The sequence below is a fragment of the Gossypium arboreum genome, chromosome 6 (genome assembly GCF_025698485.1).
Source record: "Gossypium arboreum isolate Shixiya-1 chromosome 6, ASM2569848v2, whole genome shotgun sequence".
Taxonomy (NCBI): domain Eukaryota; kingdom Viridiplantae; phylum Streptophyta; class Magnoliopsida; order Malvales; family Malvaceae; genus Gossypium; species Gossypium arboreum.
Genome location: NC_069075.1, coordinates 138,376,869 through 138,386,484, shown reverse-complemented (window position 1 = coordinate 138,386,484; position 9,616 = coordinate 138,376,869).

Sequence of the window (9,616 nt, the reverse complement as noted above, 5' to 3'; positions counted from 1 at the left end):
GCGGGTTTCTTTCCGTGCCATAATTCATACGGTGTCTTACAAGCAAACTTGGTTGGCACAACATTCAAAAAATATCAAGTCATTTGTATCGCATATTCCCAAAAGGAAGTAGTGAATCGTGAATATCTTAACATTGAACGAACCAGTTAAGTAAGGTTCTATTCCTTCTCTCAACTACGCCATTCTACTGTGAACTGTCCGGTATAGTCAACTAGGATAAAATCTCATTCTCTATGAGGTATCTTAAAAACTCGTCGAACAAGTATTCCCCACATCGGTCAGACTGAAGATTCTTTATGGATAAACCTAATTGCTTTTTCACTTTCGCACGAAACTCTCAAAATTTTATCAAAGATTTTGCTGTTGCTGTGCATTAGATACACATATCCATATTAAGAATAGTCGTTGATAAAAGTCACATAATAATAGTAACCCCTCGGGCACTGATTCTTATGGGACCATATACATTAGTGTGCACAAATTCTAAAGGTTGATTGACCTTTGTACCTTTCACATTAAAAGATCTCTTAGTTATTTTACCTTTCAAGAAATATTCACATTGTGGAAGATTAACTTCCTTAAGCGTACTTAAAAGACCATCTTTCATAAGTCTAGTGATTCTTTCTTCGTTAATATTACCAAGTCTTAAGTGACATAGGTACACCTCAATAGAGTGTGAAGTTTTAATTTTTTTCATTCACTATTTTAGTTTGAGGCATCGAGTAGTTATTCGGTTTGATAAAGTAGAGATTTTTTTTCATCCATCCATTATAGATTAATAAATGATTTCTATGAATAGCAATCCATTTATTGAATGTCACAGTATAACCATCATAAAATAAACATGCTACAAGAATTAAATTCCTCTTAAAGTAATGTATATAAAACACATTCTTTAAAACAATCTTCCTAAAATTATTAAAATGTAAAATAACTTTTCCCACTGTTTCGGCTAAAACATAGCTCTCATCTCTGATCCGCAATAAGAGGCATCTGTCACGCAGCATTCTCGTTTCGCTGAACCCCTGTAAAGAAACACACACATGGTTAATGGCTTCAGACTCAATAACCTAGTTATTAATTTATTCATCCACTAAGCAAGCTTTAATCGCAAAGAGTTCCATACCTTTGTCCTTTTCGACTAGGTAATCCAAATATTTCGTGCAGTTTGATCTAAAATGCTCTTTCCTGTTGTAGAAGAAACATTTGATCTTTTTAGTATATTTAGACTTCTTAGCCTTCTTCCTATCCACACGAGGTGGAACCGAAAACTTAGTCGGTTTTTTCTTTCCCTTAGCTTCCTGCTTCTCCTTAGAAGATTAGAAGCCCACAACTAAGTTTGCCTCAGGTTTCTCCTGAACCAGCTTACCACCACTCAACATCAACTTATGAGATTGTAATTCCTTCATGATTTGAGTCAAGGTCAGTGTAATACCCCTAACCCGTATCCAACACCGGGACAGGGCTCGAGGCATTACATGAACTTTACACTTTCAGTGTACTAACTCGGGTCACAAAATTTAATTTGAATTTAAAACTTTTCAATCATGAACATCTCATCTCTTGTATAGGCCTTCAAGACCTATAACATATCGGAAGGCAATGCGGGACAAATACGGGCATGTTTGATTAACCTTGGGCTCCTTAGAAAATTTTCCTTAACATAAAGGGACACACGCCCGTGTAGGTGGGCCGTGTTGACTCACACGCCCGTGTATCTTGGGGCACGCCCATGCCCTTCAACCGTGGGAAACACTGACTTATCAACACGGCCATGGAACACGCCCGTGCTGCCTACCCGTGGACGAAACTGTCATTTTAACATGGCCATGGCGCACACCCGTGTGGCCTACCCGTGTACAACTTTGAGCTAAAATTTTAAGTGGAGGGGACACACGACCATAAACACATGCCCATGGGAGGGAACCGTGTGTCACACACGCCCTTGTGTCCAACCATGTGGACTTTATTAGGCTATTTTCCAAGCTTTTAGTCACCCCTTTCTACTACTTGTGCCTAGTGGTTACCAAGTTTGAAAAAAAAAACATAATTTTACGCTTGTAAATAATCTTAATGAAAATAGATGTATGGAAACCTCATATCATTGGTTTCATACATAAATGGTTATTTCCTCTTTAGTGTCATGGATTCCCATTTACATTAATCCATTCAAAATTGGCTCATTCATGTGATTCATTGCCAATTGATAGCAACCCATCATTTGTAATTAAAACCATGCATAAAATTGTAAGTCATAGCCTACTTAAATTAAGCCAATTTTCAGGGCCATAAACAAAGAGATAAACATATTTTTACATGCCTTTATCGAGCAAATCAAATGACACATATAAAAAAATACTCAAAAATACTATACATGCCATTGAACAAAATAAACAGAGTCTTTATACCAAAGCTTGTTTAGTTAATAGTGTGTTGCTTCTCCAACCGTCTTCCAATCCTTATGAGTCCTCGAGCTCTGTAAAATAGGGAAAAGAGAGGGGTAAGCATTTTCATGCTTAGTAAGCTCGAATAACTGAAGAGTAAACTTACCGAGTAATTAGCATGCATCCATACTTAAATCATGAAATCACCCAATATGAAATGATTTCCTATCACATGCACTCAATCAATGAGTTAGTCACATAATCATGTATCATGTAATTTAACTAGATGAGCTCATCATCCAACATTTCATTCATACATGTATCCTACGTTAATCTCATTGAGTTTCTAGAAAATCTCAATGGAATACCCATTATCCGTCAATTCATTCAAATGATCTTTCCATATATGCACTCCCACGAACCTCACATCATATGGCGGGATTACCAATCCAGGCTAAATCCCCCATTATATGAACTCATAAGGTGATGTCGGGATTGTCAGTCCAAGCTAAATCCCTTATAAGGACAAACACCCTTAATGAGCTCAGATTTGAGTTACCAGTCCAGGCTAAATTCAGATCCTAATCGGATTACCCGTCCGGGCTAAATCCACAATGCACTCATATTCTTCGGGAGGCTTGATCATTCAAGGAACACCCGTCCGGGTTAGATTCCTTTCCATACTCGAGATCACGGATTACCCGTCCAGGCCAAATCCTTACTACAACACATGCAGGATCTCCTTTCATATATAAAACATGGTTTATCCATCGAATTCCCTTTTAACCTCAACCGAGACGGTTATCAACAAGTCATTATCAAAGACACATTTCATGCATTTTTCATACTATTAATAGTGCAATCATCATGCATTCATAAATCATACAATCATGCATATTATGGGTTTACTTTAAGTTATCCGAACTTACCTGGTAACAATTTCAGAGTTATGTTTCGGTTATTCTGAAACCTTGCGTTTACCTTGATCGGCCTCTGAAATTTGTTCCTCGGGGTCTATAACAACAAAATTAGCTCATTAATACCCCATATTATACATTTCAAGTTTATCTACCCCCGGTCCAAATGATCGTTTTGGCCCTAACCTTTGACATTTTTACGATTTAGTCCCTAGGCTCGTATAATGAAACAAATGCACTTTCTATCTTACCCAAGCCTAGCAGAACACTTTTCCTTCTTATGGTAGCCCACATTATCCATTATTTTCTCATTTCTACCATACATTTACATCTTTTGCAAAATAGTCCCTATAAGGGTTTCTCATGAAAACCAACTTGGAAAAGATGTTTAACACACATTTATCTTTCATATTCCTCCATAATCCATCAAAATACCAATAACTCATGCATCGGTAAATTTTTGAACATGAACCCTAGCATGAAATATGGGTAGAAATGGAGAGAGCAAGCTACCGGGATTTTAAAAATACAAAGAACATGAAAAACGGGGCTTGGAAGCACTTACTATTGAGCTTGAAAATTGAAGAAACCCTAGCTATGGTGTCCTCAAAATTTTGGCAGCTATGGGAAGAAGATGAGCATATTTTTGCTCCATTTTTCCCTTTTTATTTCATTAAAATGACAAATGACCAAAATCCTCTTATGCCATTTTCTTTAAAATTTCATCCATGCAAGCCCATTTTTGTCCAAAAATTTAGAATTTGGGAAAATTGATCTCCAATACCTTCTAGTTCATAATCTAAGGCAATTTCATATAATTTTCTTCTAGAATCCAAGTTTTTCAATTTATTCAATTTAGTCCCTAATTTCTAATTGGACACCTTATACTTAGAATTTCTTCATGAAACTTTAAAACATGCATATACTCATATTCTAGGCCTCATAATAATCATAAAATAAATATTTTGATGTCAGATTTGTGGTTTCGAAATCACTATTCTGACTAGGCCCTATTTCGGGATGTTACAGTAAGCGCCTTGCTCCCCAAGTTGTAAGTAGTCTTAAAGCCAACAAACTCCTAGGATAAGGATTTGAACACTATTTCAATCTGAGTGTTCACATCTATTTCAGCCCCATTGTAATTCGTGTCCACAAAAATTCACATAAGCTTAAGTGTATGTTCTTTGATTGGAGTGTCGTGAAATTGCTGAAAGTTCATCAATTTTGTAATAGTGGATTGTCGAGCCAATGCAACTTCACCTCTGAGCAAATCCTCCAAATTTATCATGATTTCTTTGGCAATACAAAAATTATTATGTTGCTTTTGCAACACGTTACTCATACTCGCTAACATATAACATCGAGCAATTATGTTAGAATGTCTCCAGCGATTTCTCACTTTGGGCTAAGCTTTAGGAGGGCATGTTTCGTCAAGAATGAATTTGTGTTTCTCACAGTTGAGAACTATTAGCAAGTTCCGTTTCTATTCTCGAAAGCTATCCCCATCCAATTTATATACATATTTTATCGATGCTTAAAAAGTTATGATATTTTAAATTAAAAATGATTTTAATATTTATTTTTAAGATTTGATTTAATATAGTTTGAAATTTGAAATTGTAAATTTATTAAAATGTTTTTAAAATATTTTATTTGAAGGGTATTTAAAATATTTTTCAAAATTACAAAACTTAGGTTTTATTGATTGGTTTTAAAAACAAATTATGAAATCTATATAGGAGATGTTTTAAAATAGTGTCTTTTAGATCTGTTTTAATTTTTTAAATCCTATTTTAATTTATTTAAACAGTTTAATCTCATTAATATGTTACATATTTTAAAATTTAACTTCAAGTTTAAAACTTTAAATGGCTTTCATTACAATTTTAATTATTTAAATGTTGTATTAAATAAATATATAATTTTTAGGATATATAAAAATATATATAATTTTTAATTATATAAAAGAAAATTTTAATAATGTGAAGAAAATGGACTTACATCTTAAAAGTTACAATTAGAGTAAATTGCGAAAATTTTAATTATGTTGTTAAAAGTATATAAATTTAGTATTATATTATTATTGTTAAGTAAAATAATATTATTATAATAAATTTTGTTTAAATAACTTAAAACTAAAATATTAATATTTCAATTTTCAAATTATTTTTATTAAAAACTTAAATAATGATAAATTAATAAATTAAGTGCATAAAAGAACAACTAATTTAATAATACATTTGAATCTCAAATTATGATTTATTGATTAGGAGTGTGCTTTTTTCAAAAATAATCTGAGTTTAAAACATTATTTTGTTGAGTAATTTTTTGTCTGTCTTATTAGAAGGGACAACCGAATATTTATATATATACATAACTATGGTTAATAGAATCGACGTTCTTAGTAGACTCTATGCATTCTAGACACGTGTATTGCTCTGGGTTGCTTGCTGGACACTCCTTGGGCATATGCGAGCCAAGGCTACGAGCTCCCCTTGGAACACCCCTTGACGTGTGCGAGTTGAGTCCGCAAGCTCCCCTTGTGAGCTTCGTATTATAAGGCTTGCATGTATCCATCTGGCGGGTTCTAGCTAGGTCGCAGGTAGGTGACCTGAACCGTCTCTGATTTTCGGGTTAGTGATCATAAGTATATAACCTATTTGAAAATACAATACTAGAATTATGAAAGGTAACAATAGATTTATTACTCGATATCATTTTCATTGGTATGTATTCAAGGTAAATAATAACTAAATGTAATAAATTTATTTGTTTTTAAATTAAAAATTAATCTATTTAATTAAAGGCATAAGGGTGTAAAAAGTCTTCAAATTTTTTCAAAAAAAGCAATTAAGCCCCTACTCTCTTTTTTTACACTCAATTGGGTATTTGAACTTTCAAAATGCATCAAAAGGCCCTCAAACCTTTTTAAAAAAACAATTAAGCCCACTTTTTTTTTTGCACTTAATTGGGTACTTAAACTTTCAAAATGTATCAAAACACCCTCAAACTTTTTCAAAAAACCCTAATTTTATTAAAAATTAGAAAAAAAAGTTATATAAAAATAAAATCAATAAAAGTTATAAATATTATTAAATTTTAATAATAAAATTTAATATTAAAAATTTATTAAAATTTAGAAAAAATATAAAATCATAAAAAATATAATAACATTTTTATTAAAATTTAATAATTTGTTTAAAATTTTAATTTACTTTGTCATTATCTATTTTGAGATTATTTTGTAAACAAGACATTTGTGCATTAGTTTGTACTATATGTCATGTCGAAACCATTTTTTTGTATTTAAAAAACGGGGATTGACTTTAAAACAAGGTATGGAGTCGCCACCAATCCTTTTTGGTTTAGGTGTGATCGGGTCACCCAATAAATCATTTCATTAAAATATGGATTTTGGCCCACGGAAAATCAAGAAATGGGTTCAGGAGTAGGTTACGTACGAGGAAGGATTAGCACCCTCTAACGCCCAAAATTGGTACCTAATTGATTAATTTATGTCCTAATGTTGAAAATTTAAAAAAAAATTGAAATACGGTCCCCTTAAAAATGTGTGCACAACTCGAATTGGATTTTAAGATTCACTCGTTTCAAAGAAATAAAATACCACATCCAGCATGTTAGGACACAATATTTTAAGCCTAAAAAACTGAGATCAATTCATGATTTCCAAAACGCAACGAAAAGGGTATTCAATTATTTGGAGCAACGAAAAAAACAAAACTCAGCACGTTAGGGCACGATTTCTCGAATTTCCAAACATAGAACATTGCCTTATTTTAAAATTTAGAAAACATGAATGAAATTTTTAAAGGAATATTTGACTATTTTGGGCAAGAAGAAAATCGAAGCCCAGCACGTTAGGGCACGATTTTCCAAATTTCCAAGCGCCAAACATTGCCTTTGTTTTAGAAGTTTTTTTAAAAAAAAAAATTGATAGTTACAAAAACGAATTAAAAATACTTGTTTGCTTGAGGATAAAAATAATCGATATTGAGTAAACACGGGAATTGAAACCATAATGCAATTACAAGAAATAAAAAAAAAACATAATTACATGTATGAACCATAATATGTGAAAACGATATGAAAGCCAATAACGACACGTGATATGCAAGACAACACAAGAACTAGGAGCCAATGATATAAACAATTTAAAGACTATTAAATATATGCAAAGAAATAACACAAGCAAAAATTTGAAATAACTTATATGCATATAAAACCGACAATATATGAATAATTATTAAAAATATATATATTACGTAAGAAGAAATTGAAATAAATAATATAAAACACAGACATGTTAATTTAACTAATGATGTATATATAAAATGGAAAAAAAAAGTGTAAATGATTTATACCAAGATACTAAAATAAATAAAATATACAATAATCCTTTAAAGAGAACCAAATTATACATAAATAAATTTAAAATATATATATATATAAAATTTGAAAGAAAATATTTATATAAAATAATATGAAAACAATAATGTACATAGAATAAAGATAATTTTATCATAAATTATATATATGTATAATAATATATAAAGGTATTTCAACTAAATATTATACAAGAATTTCAAAACAACATTACATAAAATGGAATTTTACAATAATATTTTTATAATTTAAACAAATAAAAGCAGTAGAAAATTATTTAGGTAACCTAAAAAGTATATTAAAATAAATTTTTAAAGTTGAGTACCAAATAAATTTAAGAAATAATGAATTATACATGTAAAAAAAAAAAGAAAACTCAATTGAAACAAACCAAACTTAAAGAGATAATTAATGAATAAATAGAACATCAAATTAAAACTAAGGATCACAATTCAATGCGCATGAATTCACAAGGACTGAAAGCGTAAATGATCCAAATCTCTAAAACGCAGTACCTAGGTGCAGGCTAAATCGAAACATCGCACGAATTGCGGAGAAAATTTAATAAAAAAAATAAAACACAAGCAAGGGCTAATTAAATAAAACGAAACTTTAAATCACCTTTAACAAGTATTGTTGCTATTGATTTCTATATGTGTTTGATATTGTCGTTATCTCAAGATCTGTACTCTCTTTCAAGAACAAAGAAGGAAAAAAAAAGCCATTTACAAACAAAAATCAAAGGCTTTATAGCCAAATACAAACGCTTTTCTGGCCATTCTTGTTCAAGTTGCAGGACATGAAGATGTGGGGAAAAGCCGGACGTGGGCGTGCAACACCCGGTTGGGCGCGAACGTGGAACGGGCGCAGAGGCTGTGGGATGTGCGGCGACTGAGACTCTCAAGTAGCTTAGGGTTTCCTTGTTTCCTGATTTGAGCCATTAGAGTTTGGGTTTGTAGTTGGGCCTGGTGTAACTAAATTTGGACTACTTTTTTTTTGTTTTTCTGTATATGTATGGGCCCGGGCTAAAAATTGGGTCTACATGTCATATATTTGTATTATTATTGTTCATTATTGCTATTAATAATAATATTTTAAAAAAAAAGTCACCCCATAGGAATGTATGTTTTTTGACATGCACCAGAGGATACAGCTTTGATTCTCCTACAAGATAGTGTAAGGATGAACATTGCTGCTCTTGTTAAATTGGCTGTTTTTTTCTGGCCATCTTCTCTATTTTACCAAAAAAAAAAACTATTCTAGAACTGCCTCTTACCATATTTGTGTTGATATGGTATGATTTTTTTAAATATTTTATTGATTTTATTTCTTTAAAGAAATATTTAAGAATGAACATTGTCGAAACCACCATTTTTTTAAAAAAAATTTATATTTAAATTTGATAAAAGAATGGGGGAATCGACTTTTTGAAAATAAAATATGGAGTCGCCACCGATATTTTTGTTTGGTGTGATCGGATCACCTAAGAATGAGGTTATTTTAATAAAACATTTTTGGTTTATTAAAACAACGATTTTGGTCTACGAACTTTTGAGAAAAACGAGTTCGGGAGTCGGTTACGCATGAGGAAGGATTAGCACCCTCACTACGCCCAAAATTGGTACTGAATCGATTAAATGCAGTCTTTATGTCTAAAATTTAAAAATGTTTTTTGAAACGTGGTTCCTTTTTTATAACATTTGAATAACCCGAGTCGGTTGCCAGAAATCTTCTTGTTTCGACGTCTGAAAATTTTTAATTTGAAAATCACAAAAGGACGCTCACTGTTTAGTTCAACGGAAAACCGAAACCCAGCACAGTAGGGCACGATTCCTTGAATTTCCAAACATTGACCATTGCCTTGCCTTAGAAAATACGAGTTAAATTCCGAAGAGATATTCGATTATTTTG